At 43.7% G+C, this 15,776-nt stretch overlaps 1 long non-coding RNA gene across 1 annotated transcript; it reads left to right on the top strand.

Moving 5' to 3' along the window:
* The first annotated feature begins 1,036 nt into the window (after positions 1 to 1,036).
* Positions 1,037 to 11,223, top strand: LOC141490176 (uncharacterized). Its single transcript, XR_012469084.1, has 3 exons — positions 1,037 to 1,120; positions 8,985 to 9,043; positions 10,972 to 11,223. It is a non-coding gene; the product is annotated as an uncharacterized LOC141490176 (long non-coding RNA).
* The last annotated feature ends 4,553 nt before the right edge of the window (positions 11,224 to 15,776 follow it).

Raw genomic sequence — 15,776 nt, 5'->3', positions numbered from 1 at the left:
GTGTGATCTTTGACTCTCCTTTCTGTATTCATCATTTCTTATATCCTATCAGTTACTATGCCCTGTCAATTCTCTTTCTGTGACACGTCTCACATCATTTTTTCCCTTTTTATACCTACTGTCATCCCTTTAGTACAAGCCTTCATTACCAGGCACCTGAACTATGCCAAGAGTCTCCTGACACAATTCCTTTTTTCCTATTCCTTCTAGTCTCCAGTCCATCCTTCATAGGACTGCCAGCTTAATATTATTTAAACATTTCATTCTTTTATTAAAAATTCTCTGTGCAGGGTGGCTAGGTGGCGTAGTGGATAAAGCACCGGCCCTGGAGTCAGGAGTACCTGGGTTCAAATCCGGTCTCAGACACTTAATAATGACCTAGCTGTGTGGCCATTGGCAAGCCACTTAACCCCGTTTGCCTTGCAAAAAAAAACCTAAAAAAAAATTCTCTGTGCCATTCATTGCATATATTCCAATTTCTTCACTTTATATTTATGATGCATGTATTTGTGTAAGTACCTGTTGCCTCCCATTTCAATAGGCACTCCTTGCCAATGAGGATTTTATTTATAGCCCCAGACTAGAAAAGTTCTTGGTATATATTAGATGCTTAATAAATGCTCAGTCAAGCTGCTTCCTTTCTCATCCTTCTTTTCTAGTAGTTCCATACTTACATGTTCCAACTAAATGGGATTATTCTCTCTCCCTTTTCCCATCTCTGTACTTTTGCTCATCCTGGAATATCTTTGGTTCACCCTTTGGTCTATTGGATTTCTATTCAAACTTTGAAGTCCAATTCAAACGCCACATACTCAGTGAAACCTTTCCTGATTTCTTACTCCTCCTCAGCCAGTAATGATTTTTCCTCTTGATCTTCATTCAGCGTTTTGGTTTTATACCCATACCTTTCAGGCAAGGTTGGCTATTACAACTAAATGTGTTTGTCTTCTTATCTCCACAGGATTATCAAGTTTGGAAGTATGTGCCTGTCTTATCTAAAATATGTTTCTCTCTCAATGTCTCTTCACATAGTAGATACTTAATGAACATTGGTGATATAGAGAATAGTTGGGTTGGAGTTGCTGAAGGAAAGAGGACAGAGACTGCCAATTATCCTGAGGTAATTTTCCCCGACCAAGGAAAATAATGCTTGAAAGTAAATTCCTCATCACTCTTCAATCCAGTTCCTTCACGGTTTTGCCAAGTGGAATTCCTTAGGTGATTTTTAGGGACCAAGGCTAGCAACCAAAAATAAGATAGGAATTTTATTTTGCTTTTTTAGATTTTTTTTTCAAGGCAATGGGGTTAAGTGGCTTGCCCAAGGCCACACAGCTATGTCATTATTAAGTGTCTGAGGCCGGATTTGAACCCAGGTCCTCCTGATTCCAGGGTTGGTGCTTTATCCACTGTGCCACCTAGCTGCCCCCCAAGATAGGAATTTTAAAAGAGAATTTGAACCAATGAGAGTTTAGTTCAAAATGAGACTTAAAGGTCTTCACTGGTTAGCTGGCTAGATGGAGTTGGTTGGTGTCTGAAATCACAAAGAACTAAATAGTACTAAGAACTAAGACTTAAACAGCTAAAAAACCCCTTTCTCTGGGGGTGGGGGGGAAACCATAAAGCAGATGAAAACTAGAAGATGATAACAGAGAATGAGAGCAATTCCACAGAGCTACCAATAGAGATCAACTCACTGGAGAAAAGACATCACCAGAGGATTCTTCTAGCTCTTTTATGAATAAAGCCATGGCACCAGAAGCAGAGATGAGCTCGAGTGGGAATACTTCTTTGGAAATGTGAATTATCTGGTTACATGGGACTTGTAGTTCCCTGGGCCATATGTGTTCCCCAGAAACCTATATCCCTTCTGCCATTGCTAATGTGTTAACCTATAGAAGAGTGTACCATGTTTGTGTGTGTGGAAATCTTTTTTGTTGCTTATTTTGATATGTTACTTAACTAAATATGTTTTGTTTTAAACGAATGTGCCCTCTAGCTGGCTAGTTTTTTTAAAGCCTCCATCAATGAGAGCATGTGACCTCTGGTTTTGAGCAGATGCTGCTTTATAACATGCCTGGATATGGGATATGTTCCAGAGGACCCACACAATATGGAGGTCCCCAAGGTGAAGGAAAATTGTCTTCTTCTCTGTATATATATTTGTCTTGCAAGTATCAACTGGAAGTTTTTTTTAATCCCAGTCTGATTGGCCAATAGAGGTTTTTGTTGTCTTTTACAGATGCAGTCAATTGCTTTGAAATAGTTTTGTACCATTGTGGATCGATGTGCTCTCGCAGCAATGCTATTTATTGCTATTATGGTTATGGTGGGGTAACTAGCACAATGACTGTTCAGTCATTGGAAAATTAGTGTGTGCAGGAGTAGGAGTGAGCCGTCACCGAGAGCTTGGGAGTACTCAATGATGATTTGAATTAAGGGATTAAAAATTCTTAGGTGACATGGAGGTTATTTGGGTGAAATGTTTGCCACTGTTTGAAGCATCGAAGGAGGGAGAACAAAACACTGTGCAAAATCATGTAAATGCTCTGAACCAGTGATACATGCCAGCATCTCTAAAGAGAAAAGTCTTGTTGGTGATGGCTAGAAACTAGTGAGTAAGCCTCCTATGGTGCATTAGGACAAGGTGAGAAGGTTCAAAGCAGTCCTAGGGAGAGAAACATGGACTGAAAATGAACTGAGGATCACCATAGAGGGATAGACACCCCCTGCAGCTCAGATTCTGGTAGTGAATGGTAGGGATGGAGAAAAGACTGCTAGCCTGCCTCTAGAAACGCAAAAGACTTTTACAAACTGTCTTGGTCGAGGCTCATGACCTCTGAACCTCAGTTTCCTCATCTATAAAAATTTCCTCATCTCTGAAGTCCCTTACAGCTCTAGGTCCTTGTTCCTCTAATTCTAATGCATAAAATAAGGTCATTTTTCAAGGGAGGACTGCTGCCTGACAAATGAAGGACCCTTTGAATTCTAGCTAGTTTGGGACATGGTAATATTAGGCCCATGGCAGGAAATCAATGCAGAGAAATGGAGGGGTCAAAGGAAAACCTCAGGGGAGCCACTTTTGATCTCCTAAGCTCCATGAAATTGCCAAGTCCCAAGGCCATGGTGCTGAAATTCTTGGGAAGACTGGTGGCATGTACTGCGTGAGAAATCTTAGTCCCATTTTTCCCCATCTTTCAATTGGAGGGAGAGAAGGCCTCTGACTTTGGGTTGTGGATGGAAAAGCTGATCCGGAGACTGGGAGTCAAAGGATTTATGAATCCAAAGTCAATGAGTGGTTTCAGACAGGCTTAAGTAGCTATTAGGTTGGTGTATATCCTGGGTGGATTGGGGACACCTTGGGGAGACACGGCAAGGATGACTCCCTGACTTTGTGAAGTGAGTGAAGATATTTGAGGGAAAGGTGGCAGTCAGAGAGAGAGAGGTTGGAAATGAATAAAGCCGGCCCCAACTGGTCCAGGGACAGTTCCCCAAGTGAAAACTCAAATGGAAGACTAAGGCAAATCTGTGGGGATATGGAATAATGGGCAAGAATGATTCTCCCAGAGCAACAAAGGAGTTGGGGATGAGGGTGGGGGATCAGAAGTGACTGCTTAGCTTCCATGTGTTCAACAGTTTGCCATTTCTACCGCAGAGGAGAAAGACCATTCCTCCTCCAAACCCTCACTGACAGTCTTAAAGTTATATGACATCATTCGGAGGAAGGATGAAGGAAGAGAGAGGCTTAGGGTAGAATCAGTCCCTTTCAAATCGCAGGGCATAAGAGAGCTGAGTCGCATGTGGGGAGCAGGAAGTAGTCAGTGCGTCTGTCATTCTCAAAGCATCAGCTCACCCATCCCTGAGGAGTGAGTGTGTCCCAGGCTTGGGGAGCATGGGGAGATCTAGAGAAGCAAGGGAAGCCAGGGGGAGACGGGGGAAGTTGTTGGTTGAAAAGTAGAAAGGAAAGAGTGAAAGAAGGAAGGAACAGGAGCCAGACTGTTCGAAATGCTTTCTCTAAGGAAACAGAAGAAATCTTGTACTCACTTTCACTTACCCCTAAACATTGCATATTCAGTCATTAGGATAGAGAATAATGTGTGCATTTAGGACAATACTGCCTATGGTCAAGTCAAATCCAATTTCATGATTCCCTCTCCCTCATAATTAAAGAGCCCTTTTACTAAGGATTCATTTTCCTTTAGGTCTAACAAATATTGTTCTAAATAATGCAGCTATGGAGACTGTTCTGCATGCCACCCCACTAAGTGACCAAGAGTGTAAGGCTTTAGAGGATTAAAGGAAGGAGAGATCATTGTAGACTAAAATACTTAAGGTAGATTCCTTGGAAGAGGTAAGACTACAGCTGGGCCCTAGCTGGGGATCTGAGAAACCAAAAAAAGAGAGAAGTGGAGAGGGACAGACAGACAGACAGAGAAACAGAGAGATAGAGACAGAGATAGACAGAGAGACGGAGATAGAGATAGAAAAAAACAGAGAGGATATAGAAACAAAAAGATGCAGAGAGACCAAAAGTAACTCTCAACAGAAAGATAGAGTCAGGGAGAAACAGAGACAGAAAAAGAAAAACCAACAGAGAGAAAGAGAGAGAGGGACAGACAGAGAGACAGAGAGACAGAGAGAGAGAGAGAGAGAGAGAGACAGAGACAGAGACAGAGACAGAGAATCTAAGTCATAAGATCAAAGGATTTGAAGGTAAAAGATGCTTTCAAAATCTTCTAACATAACCCTTTCATTTTATAAGAGAGTACCCAGGGCGGCTAGGTGGTGTAGTGGATAATGCCCTATTTGCCTTGTAAAAACCTAGAGAGAGAGAAAGAGAGAGAGAGAGAGAGAGAGAGAGAGAGAGAGAGAGAGAGAGAGATTCTGGCCTGAAATCCAGAATAATCATGCTTTCCTCCAAACTCTAGGCCTGTATCTCCAACTTCCTGGATAGAGAGGATTCTGATTTGAGATTAAAGTCCTTAAACTGAATCTGCAGAGTTTTCAAGGGGTCTAGGAATCTGAATGGGAAGAATTACATCTTTGTTTTCACTAATCTCTAATTGCAATTTAGCACTGCTTTTGATTTTTAATTAAAAAACAACATTATTCTAAGGTGTTCATAGGTTTCACCAGATTACCAGAGGGGCTCATGATACCCAAAATGTTAAGAACCCCTGGTCCAGAGCCAGCTTCAGAGGCCATCTTGTTTAACAGTTTATGAGTAAGGAAGCTGAGGCCTGAGGAAATGAAGTGATTTCTTCAAAGTCACATAAGTAGTTAACATCATTGGTAGGATTCAAATCCAGGACCTCTGTCTCCAAAGTTTATATTGACTCTGCCTCATCTCTCCCTACCTGACCTATCAGTGGTACATTGCATCTTCACTCTCCCCATTCCTCTCTCTATCATCTTCCTTTTTCAGTTTCTCTCTATATTACAGTTTCCTCCCCTATCCAATTATCTCTAGCTTTTTCAGTCTTTCTTCATCTCTCTCTCTCTCTCTCTCTCTCTCTCTCTCTCTCTCTCTCTCTCTCTCTCTCTCTCTGTCTCTCATTTCCCCTCCCTAAATCCAGCAGTGTTATGTTCTTAGCAGGTTCTCAATTCATGCCTAAGACTGACTCTCTCTGTGTCTTTCTATACATTTTCTGGTCACACACACAAACACACACACACACACACACACACACACACACTCCCCTAATGAGGGTCTCCTCTTTATTTCACACTCTCTCCCTCCCTCTCAACCCCTCCCCCCTCCATCCACACCATCCAACACCATATAACTGTTTCTACAGAGGCTGGGAAATTGTCCCTCGTGACAGATCGACCTTGAAACAGTTGTTTAATAAAATATGAGATCAGGAGGAGACAGCCGGCAGCCAGGCCCCCTTCCCCTCCCCCTGACTTTCCTTCCTCTCCCTTCCCCCAGAATGGAATTTACTAGTTCCAGAGACAGTCATTGTAGTTCAGTCATTGAGTTGGATAAAACTTTTTATGACCCTCTATAGGATTTTCATGGCAAAGATATTAGAGTGATTTTCCATTTCCTTCTCCAGTGGATTAAGTCAAATGGAGGTGAAATTACTTGCCCAAGGTCACACAGTGAGTAATTGTCTAAAGTCAGATTTGAACTAAGGTCTTTCTGTCTTCAGGTCCAATGCTCTATCTCCTGGTTCACTTACCTGCCCAGAGACAGTAGAATCACCACAAATCTGGGTCTCCCAAGGCTTCTTAGACAAAAGGTTTGATATCGGGGAAGTGGTCCTTATCCCATATTAATGCTATGTTAGATTTTGTGATTGCGCATTCAGACCTGAAAGTCCTCTCAGACAACAAGTGATTGATACTGCTCATCTCACAGATGAGAAGATGGAGACCGACAGAAGTTAAATGATTTTTCACACATACATTCTAAATGTCAGAGGCAGGATTTGAACCCAGTTCCTCTGACTCCAGGGCCATTGCTTCTTTTCCACAAGTCACTCTAATCCCTCATTTTATAGATGAAGAAACTGAAACCCAGAGAAGAAGAAAGAAGGAAGAAGAGGAAGAAGAGGAAGAAGAAGAAGGAGGAGAAGGAGAAAGAGAAGGACGAGAACTAAAACAAGAAGAGAAAGAAGAGGAGGGAGAAGATGGAAGAGGAGGAGGAGAAGGAGGAAAAGGAGAGGAGAAAGAAGAGGAAACATAGCAGGGGGAGAAGGAAAGAGTCTGAAATTCTATTTTTACAAAACTTCCCTAAATAGTCCTGGGACCATAAATTCAGACCACAAAAAGAAACCTTTCCTCTACGCCTTGCTGAAACCTTTTCAGCATGAATAAGTTTATTAGATTCTGCATTGGAGTTGGGTTCAGGAGACTTGGCTATGAATTCAGGCTTTTCTACTTACCATCTGTGTGACTTTGAACAATTCAGTTTCCCTCTCTCAATTTAGTGGATTCTGCATATGCCCTGTTAATGGAAGGATACTATAACATAGACACAGTTGGGTGGCACCATGGCTAGAATGCTGGACCGGGAGTCAGGAAGCCTTCTCTCCCTAAATTCAAATCTAGCTTCACACATTTACTAGCTATGTGACCCTGGGTAAGTCCCTCAATCCTGTTTGTCTAAGTTTCCCCATTTGTCATATGAGCCGGAGAAGGAAACCACTCCAATATATTTGCCAAGAAATTCCTAAATGGGGTCATGATGAGTCCGATATGACTGAAAGGTCTTAATGAATACAATAGAGACTTTCCCCTTCTTCCCTGAATTCCTGCAGCCCCTGAATTCCATCCATCCATTAGTCCTTAGCTCAGACAACTTTGTTTCAACACTTCAGCTTCTTCAGATTCTGTGTGTGAGTTAGAGGATCATAGATCTACAGCTAGAAGAGAACCTTCGAGACCATTGAGATGACTGGTCTCATTTTAAAGATAAGGAAATAGGGACCAGCAAGGGGAATGACTTACCAAGGGTCATGCAGAAAGTGAGAAGACTTGGAATTTGAACCCTGCTCTCCACCTGCAAATCCAACACTACACTGAGTCATACTGCCATCTCTTCCCATCCTTTAAGACAAATACCATGTTTTGCCCTCTTCCTTGCATGGGAAGTAAATGTTCAAGCAGTGAACTGATCCATGAATGAATTTTAAAAACAGACAAACAAACCGGGGAGCAGACTGACATCAAAAATTGACCAGGGTGGGGCAGCTAGGTGGTGCAGTGGATAAAGCACCAGCCCTGGAGTCAGGAGTACCTGAGTTCAAATCCGACCTCAGACACTTAATAATTACCTAACTGTGTGGCCTTGGGCAAGCCACTTAATCCCATTGCCTTGCAAAAACCTTAAAAAAAAAAAAAAGAATTGACCTGGGAAACAAAGGGCTCCTTTATTCTAATTCCAGTCCACATTCACTAATCATCATATCTCTGGAGCAGAGGATCCATTTAAATTAGAACCAGGCAGGTTCTGGGAGACAAGGGTTAGAATCAATTTGGGGCAGAGGAATGAATGAATGGGGGATATGGTCCAGGCTTGGAGATTTAACTACAAAACCTCCAGAAGGAGGGAATAGACAATATCACCTTTCAAACAGGTGCAAGAAAGCATCCCTAGTTAAATATTCTTCTTTCTCTACAATTTTTGCACTCTATTTTAGGCAAAACAAACACACAAACAAACCCTTTGAATGAAATATCTAGAAACATTTATGCAGGGTGTAATTCTGTTCCGAGGCTCTGTCCTAGGTTCTGGAGAAACAAAGAAAGAAATGAGACCATCTCTACCCTCAAGAAGTTTCTTTTACTGAAAGATTTAGTGTGTACAAATGAACTTGCATAGGTTGGAGGCAGCATGCTATTTTAAAGTGCAAAGGTCAGGGGTGATGGACAGACTCGATGATGATGGTTGTCCTTCATTTTCAAAGAAAACCATGACATCAGGGAGATGATTCCATGACAAGTACATGAACTGGATTTGAGTGAGAGGGGTTGTACCATAAGTCCCCAGCCTCACTTTCTCCTTTTAGACTCATCTGGTCCAATGACCAGATATGAATCAGGATGACTGGAGATAGTCCTGGATGTGAAGGAATCAAGGTTATGTGACTTGTCCAAGGTCACTCAGCTAATAAGTGTCTTACATCACATTTGAATTCAGGTCCTCCTGACTTCAGGGCCAGGGCTTTACCGACTAAATCATGCACCTGCCCAAACAGACTGGAGCAGAAGGCTAAGAAAGAAGAATGTGTGATGGAGGATAGGACAAAAATAGTCAAGGACTGGAAATAGTAGAGGGGAAAACCAGAAGTCAAGATGAAGTTCCGGAAGGGAGGAAGGGGAGGGCCAGGGCAGAAGGTAGATCTGCACCTCTATCCCAGCTCCTGTGCCTTGGGGAAGCCGCTATATCCACCCTGTTCTAGTTATGCCACTACCTATACCCATCTCCTTCCACTTGGTTGCTGATCTTGCCTGATGCTCTGTACTCCCTTCTCTTGCAGCTCACTCCCAGGGGAACCCTTTCAACCTGTCACTGGTACTGATACTTGAGCTGGATGAAGTAAGTAAGAAAGAAAAGACCTAGAGGGGTTTCACCTGGGCTCTAGGTGTGTTTTAACTGAGAGAAGCACAAAGAATTGTATGTGAGACAGAGAGAGACCAAAAGACAGACACATAGAGTTAGAGAGACAGAGAGAGGGAGGAAGGAAGAGAGGGGAGAGTGGGCATGAGAGAATCAATAAAAATGGAAGAAAGACTGAGTAGGAAAGAGAATGAAAAATAGAGTGCGATACTAAGAATTGGAAAAAATGAAAGTATGAGAAAATAAGAGGAAGAGAATGAGAGTGGGGACAAAAGAGAGAAAAGGTGAAAGAGAATGAGAGAAATGGGATGAGAAAGAATTAAAAAGAGAACTGAGAAGGAATGAGAGAGGAAAAAGTCAGAGAAAGGAAAGTAGGTTAAGATTGAAAGAGGAGTAATGGAAGAGAGAATGAAGGAGGGAAAAGATGAGAAATTATAATAGAGAGGGAATAATAAAGAATTATGAAGAGTCACGAGAATGAAAAAATTAGAAAAGGAACAGATGAGGGGGAGGGAGGGGGAAGACAAAGACAGGAATGGGGGAAGGAGGGAGAAGAAGAAGAGAGGGACAGATGTAGAGACAGAGAAAGAGAGAGAGAGTGAGTTAAGGAGGTAGAAAGGGGAGAGAGAAAGAGAAACAAAGGAAGGAGAGACAGAGAGAGAAAGAGATAATAATAGAAAGAAAAGTAGAAAAGAAGGGAGGAAGGGAGACAGAAACAAAAGCAGAGACAGAGAAAGGGGGAGAGAGAGAGGGAGAAAGAGAGAGAGAGAGAGAGAGAGAGAGAGAGAGAGAGAGAGAGAGAGAGAGAGAGCTTTCAGGCAGGTGCTGATGCCCAGATGTCAGATTGATGCTGCCAGTGATGTGCTGCCCCAGTTTTTCTTCCTCTACTGTCAAGCTGTCAACTGAAAAGATCCAATCCACCTGTACCCACTTTACACATCTTTGCACAGACATATGAACAAACGTGAACACACACTTGGAGGCAGTGAGATGCACACAGAGTCATACAGTTTTTGACACACACACACACACACACACACACACACACACACACACACACCAGCACCCAAAGCCCCAGAAACACACTGGGTGGCTAACTGGGTCACCTCCTAAGGTTGCTAGCGCTTGCCCCGCCTCCTTCATGACGCCTGCCCTGACTGCTCCAGCCCACACTGACTAGCTCCCCCTCCTCTGAACTAAGAATCCATAATTGGAGCAATAACTCAAAGTCATTTTAATGTGTGCAAAGTAAATAATCCGGCAAAGGACAAAAAGCGCCAGATAAGTTGCCAGTGATGTATGAGCGCCTTTACCAGGGCGGTAAATCAAGTCAGTTTCAATTGAACTCAGCAAGTCTCTCCCAAGTGAACCTGGGTGGTGGGCTCTGGGCTCAGGAGGGTTGGTGCAGTGGGCTCGGGGGCGAAAAGAGAAAAAGGAGACACGCTGGCCCTTGTCCTCACATTCTATCTAGCTGGACAGAATAGACCTGTGAATCAGACAACACAGCGCAGTTTGAGCTTTCCTGGCCCATTCACCCAGTGGAGCTTCACAAGACTTGCCAATGAGAGCATTCCCAAGTTAGGGGAGAAAACCTGAAAGGCACATGGAGGTAGTGGAAGCATAACTGGACTTGGAGTCTGAATATCTGGATCCAAATCCTGGACCTCAATCTCAGTTTTCTCAGCTGCCAAATGAGAGTGATAATATTCACCCTATTGTCCTCAGAGGATTTAGTCTAGGAAAGAGATAATTGACCTGGCCATACCTTTTGAGATTGTATAAGACCATTGAGCTAGTTGGAATGAGAGATTCAAATAGGTGGTAGGTTTGAAGAGAAGTATTCCAGTCTTGGTCTTCTTCAAAAATGGAGGATAAAACATTATTATTATTATTAATTATTATTCCAGCCTAATCCCTGAGAAGGAATCACTTACAGAGGGGTAGAAACATCTCTGCCCCCAAACGCAGACTCCTCATACCCCACTCCCCTCGACCAGAGGAAGACCTTATGAACTTTGGAAAACTGGATTTCGTCTGTTCCCCGGGGACATCGGGTCATGGTGCACGCTCTATGAGTAAAGAACAAAACAGACTGGGAGAGATTCAACGACCTACAAAGAGCCCTGCAGGAAACAAAACAGAGGAACTAGACCCTAACAAAAAGGCACTTCCAGGAACCGTGAGATACCCATTTTCTACACAAACTCTCTAAGTCTGAACCCTTGTTCCTCTATGTGCTTTTAGGAGAATGAGTCCCAAACTTTGGGGAGAATATCTTCACTAAGTGCTCTTATTAAATCACCCTAGTGACTATTCCTTCCTGAAAATGAATTGTCTGACTGACCAAGTAATAATATCAATGGAAAATCACACCAGTGGGGGCTCAAGAACCATAGCATTAGACAGAGAAGCCTAAGACTGCCCAAGGGAAAAAGCAGACACCTTTCTCTGAGCACCAGAACTGCAAGTTGGAGTGAGGATTAGGAGAGTCAGTCTAGAGCTTAACTGCCCTACATTCAGTAGGTCATCCTGGGTGAGACACTCCCCCTGGGGTGGGATTGGGGCAAGAGAAGTTTGAACCAGATCGTCTCTAAAGACCTTTGAATTATGGTATTACTTCCTTCCCTCAGCCCCAGCTGCCTCATTCTGCTTACCATTCCATGCTGTTCACTGCATAAATTGCATCGAGAGTTGTTTAGTGGTGTGCTGTCCCAGACCAATGAACAGGGCTGATTAGAATATGCTAGTAGTCTGAGACAATATCTTTTTTTTTTTAGGTTTTTGCGAGGCAATGGGGGTTAAGTGGCTTGCCCAAGGCCACACAGCCAGGTAATCATTAAGTGTCTTAGGTCATATTTGAACTCAGGTCCTCCTGACTCCAGGGCCGGTGCTCTATCCACTGCACCACCTAGCTGCCCCTATGAGACAATATCTTAAGTAGTTTAAACTCCAGGAAATTTCCCTTATTTTTAAAATAGTGACCACTATACAGGGGCAGCTAGGTGGTGCAGCGGAAAGGGCACTGGCCCTGGAGTCAGGAGGACCTGAGTTCAAATGTGACCTAAGATACTTAATAATTACTTAGCTGTGTGACCTTGGACAAGTCACTTTACCCCATTGAGTCGCAAAAAATAAAAAAAATAGTGATCACTATTTGCATGGTTCTTCCATCCCTCCCCCCCCCCCCCCATCTCTCTGCTAAAAGGAGGGAAGTGTCTTCCTCTTCCCCAGGAACAAAATTTGCCATTAAAAGTTTTCATATCACCTTCATTTTCATGCTCCTTTCATTTCCATTGTTTTCTTGGTTGTGTTTATTTGACCATGCAGCAGTTCTTAGAAGTTTTCCCTGATTCCTTTGAACTCTTCAGCTGTTTGGTTGGTTGGGTTTTTTTGCTTCTTAAGTTTTAGTAATATACAAGGAGTGAGGACTTGCCAGGGGGTTGGCACAGCAGGGTCAGGGGCACAGGAAGGCATTAAAAAAATAGACCTGGTTCTCCCTTTCAGAGTTCAGATTTCAAGAAGGGAGACCAAGGCAGCTTGGTGGGTGGACAGAGCACTGCCTGGGGAGGCAGAGAACCTTAGTTCAGATACCATCTCTGTTACTTACTTGTGTGGCCTTGGGCAATTCACTGAGTCTTCCTGGGAGCCAGTTTTCTTATGTATAGAAAAAGGAAATTGAACTAGAAGACCTCAGAGATCCCTTCCAACTCTAAACCTACGTGTGACCTTGGTCATTTAACGTTCTTAGATGCTTCCCTATCTGAAAAATAAGGAAATTGGATTGGATGGTCTTGGAGATCATTTCTAGAGCTATGATCCTACAAAATATTCATTTGCAATGGGATGTGGGGCACTGGAAAACCCTGATCCTTCACCATTAGAAACTTTGAGATTCGGCACTGCTCTCTCTAGGTCTCTGGGAGATTCCCATTTTCCATCACTCATCCTTCAATGGGAACAAGGTTATCAGAAACACTCCAAACTTCAGGACATCATTGTGGAAGGTGCTGAGCTTAAGAGGAGAAAGGGGAAAGAGAGGGGGGAACTAGGGACAAACTTCTTTGGCTCATGTTCTGAGGATTTGGGCCTTGTTTTCCTGGCTCTCTGCCCTGACCCCTTCCCAGTTACAGCTGGCCTAGCTTATTTGCAATACTGAATGTCTCTGGGCGGCCCTTTGGAAGGCAGGAAACAGTACTGGACAGAAGGACAGAGCAGCTGTCTCCGGTTTCTGACCACAGCAGGGTTTCTCAATCCAGGACAAATGGAGAAAGAATAATGAAGGCCACTTTAACAGCTTTGCTAGAGATGGCCAAAGAAGCCAGGGAGTCTCTGGGGGAACCAGGAGGAGGGGAAGAGGGAAAGAGAGGGATATTGGGGCCCAGGAGGAGGAGGTGGTGGGGGGAGGACAGATGGATATGGAGATGAAGAAGCAGAGAAGGCTTAGAAATAGATGACAGAGCCACTGGGGAGAGGAAGGAAAGAAGTGTGAGTGGAGATATCCTCCTAATCTTCCCCAGCCTGGTCATTCACCTCTTTTTTCCCCAACTCCCCCTCCCCAAATCCTCCTTGAGTAACAGTGCCCTGGACCTAGGCCATTTTCCACTGGGAGAAAGCTAGGAGCAGGGGCTTGCTGTCAGCCTAAACTTCAAAATTCTTTTCTGACCCCTCCCCACTTCTCTCTTCTCCATTAGCCCTGGGGTGGGGCAGAGGACTGGAGACCCAGATGCCAGGTTTAGATGTGGGGACTGATGTGGTAGAGACCCTAGGGAATCCTGGACCCAGCTGTCTTCACCCTCCAAGTACCCATCCCCACTCCTATCCAGGCTATTGTCCCAAAAGAAGAGGCTGGGGAATAAGACTGGGGAGGGTAAATCTTGAAGGTATAACTGAAAGTGTAACTACAGACTAGGATGAGTTAAGGGACTGGAGCCAATAGTTTTGAAAATGAGTGGAAATTTCTCTTGAATCCAAACAATCATTTATTAAGCACCTACTGTGTACCAGTAGTGCACTGAGAGCTGAGATATACAGACAAAAATGAAAGTCTGTCTTCCAAGAGTTCCTTTGAGGAGAATGGATTTCCTCAGTTGCTTCCCAGAAAACAGTTTTAAATGCACCTGGTTCCGATGGTGGGGGCCATGTCTGAATGACATTGGTCAGCTTGGAAATAGAGGCAGATCATAGGACATGGGAAAGAGTCAGAGAGGAAGAGGAAAGAGAGAGGGAAAAGAGCAGAGAAATGAAGAACAAAGGAAGGGAAGGAGAAGGCAGATCCTGGAAGCCCCTTCCTCTTTTCCCCCTCTTTTTCTCCTTTCAGACTCTTACCCAGCCCTCTGCTCCCCCCCCCCCCCCCAAAGGAGTGTAAGTTTCTTAAGAGCCAGAAGTAGGTGTCGACTGAAATCTTTGTGTGTCTAGCATCTGGTACAGTGATCTGCACTGATAAATAAATAAATACTCTCGAACTGAGAAGAGAGAGACAGGGAAAAAAAGAGAGAGAAAGGGGCTAAGATAGAGGGAGAGAGGCAGAGAGAAAGGAGTGAAAAAGACCAAAGAGACAGGAGCAAGGGAGATAGATGAGGCTGTGGAGAAAATAATATATGGAAAGTAAAGGGAGACAGAGGAGAGAGATCTAAGAGAACAAGGAGAAAAGCAAAGGGAGGGAGAGAGAGGGGAGAAGAAGGGAGAGGGAAAGGGAGGACAATAGCCTGAAGGAGAACAGGAGATGCAGAGGCTGAAGGAACTGGAAGTCTACTGGGAGAAAGGAGGATCTTTTAGGCTGGAACTACAGACATTCCTTTCCCTCCCCCAGTCCAGAGTAACCTTCACAATTAGCCGGAGGGGAAAGGAGGGCTAGGGAACCTGCCTTGTTGGCAACCCTGGGGATATCTGTTTGTTCCTGCAGGGAGGGATTGTGACTGGAGGTTCAAATCCCTGTGATCAGGCAAACTGGAGACACATAGAAATGATCCACCTCACACAGCCTCCACTGCAGGATCAATCCTGGACAAACCGGAATGTGATTTCCAGATGGAGAGGAGGGAGGTATCTCCCTATTCTCTAAACCCAATAAATCCTCTTTCTAAATCCTATCCAGTTTTCAGGGCTCAGACCAGCTATTCCCCATCTTTCTAGTGAATGGCCAAGAAATTACATTGGATCTGTACCATCCAGGGCCTTGAATGCTAAACTAAGATTTGAACCCAAGTCCTACGACTGTGAAGTCATCTTTCTTTCCTTTACACCACTGAGGAAATGCTACTGGAGTTTACATTCAAGGTGAACTCATTGGCAACGATCTGGTTTGAGCCTCTAAGACTTATCCATGCAATTCTATAGTGGCTTTCACAATGAATGAATATCTTTATTATACACTTCATTAAACACAATCAAACATTAAACTGAGGGTACCCATACAACATTGAGATGGCTGCTACTCTCATGGAGTCTACATTCTAATGGGAAAGAGTTCACCTAGAGGGAAATGGCAAGCCAGGGAAGGGAGCTTGATCTGCGAAACCACAAAAATAAGTGAGTTGAGTGGACCACTGGAACAATCCATTAACATAATCAGCAGCCTTGTATAAACGTCTAATCTTGTGCCAGAGTTAGCTTATATTGCTAATTAATAATGTTGATCAAAAAAAAAGTTAGTATAGACCTCCTCATTCTTTCTAAGCCAGTTACTTCTCCTTTGGGTGAGAGTCAGCCATAT

The sequence above is a fragment of the Macrotis lagotis genome, chromosome 5, assembly GCF_037893015.1.
Source record: "Macrotis lagotis isolate mMagLag1 chromosome 5, bilby.v1.9.chrom.fasta, whole genome shotgun sequence".
Lineage (NCBI taxonomy): Eukaryota > Metazoa > Chordata > Mammalia > Peramelemorphia > Peramelidae > Macrotis > Macrotis lagotis.
This window is presented reverse-complemented; position numbering and strand designations above follow the sequence as displayed.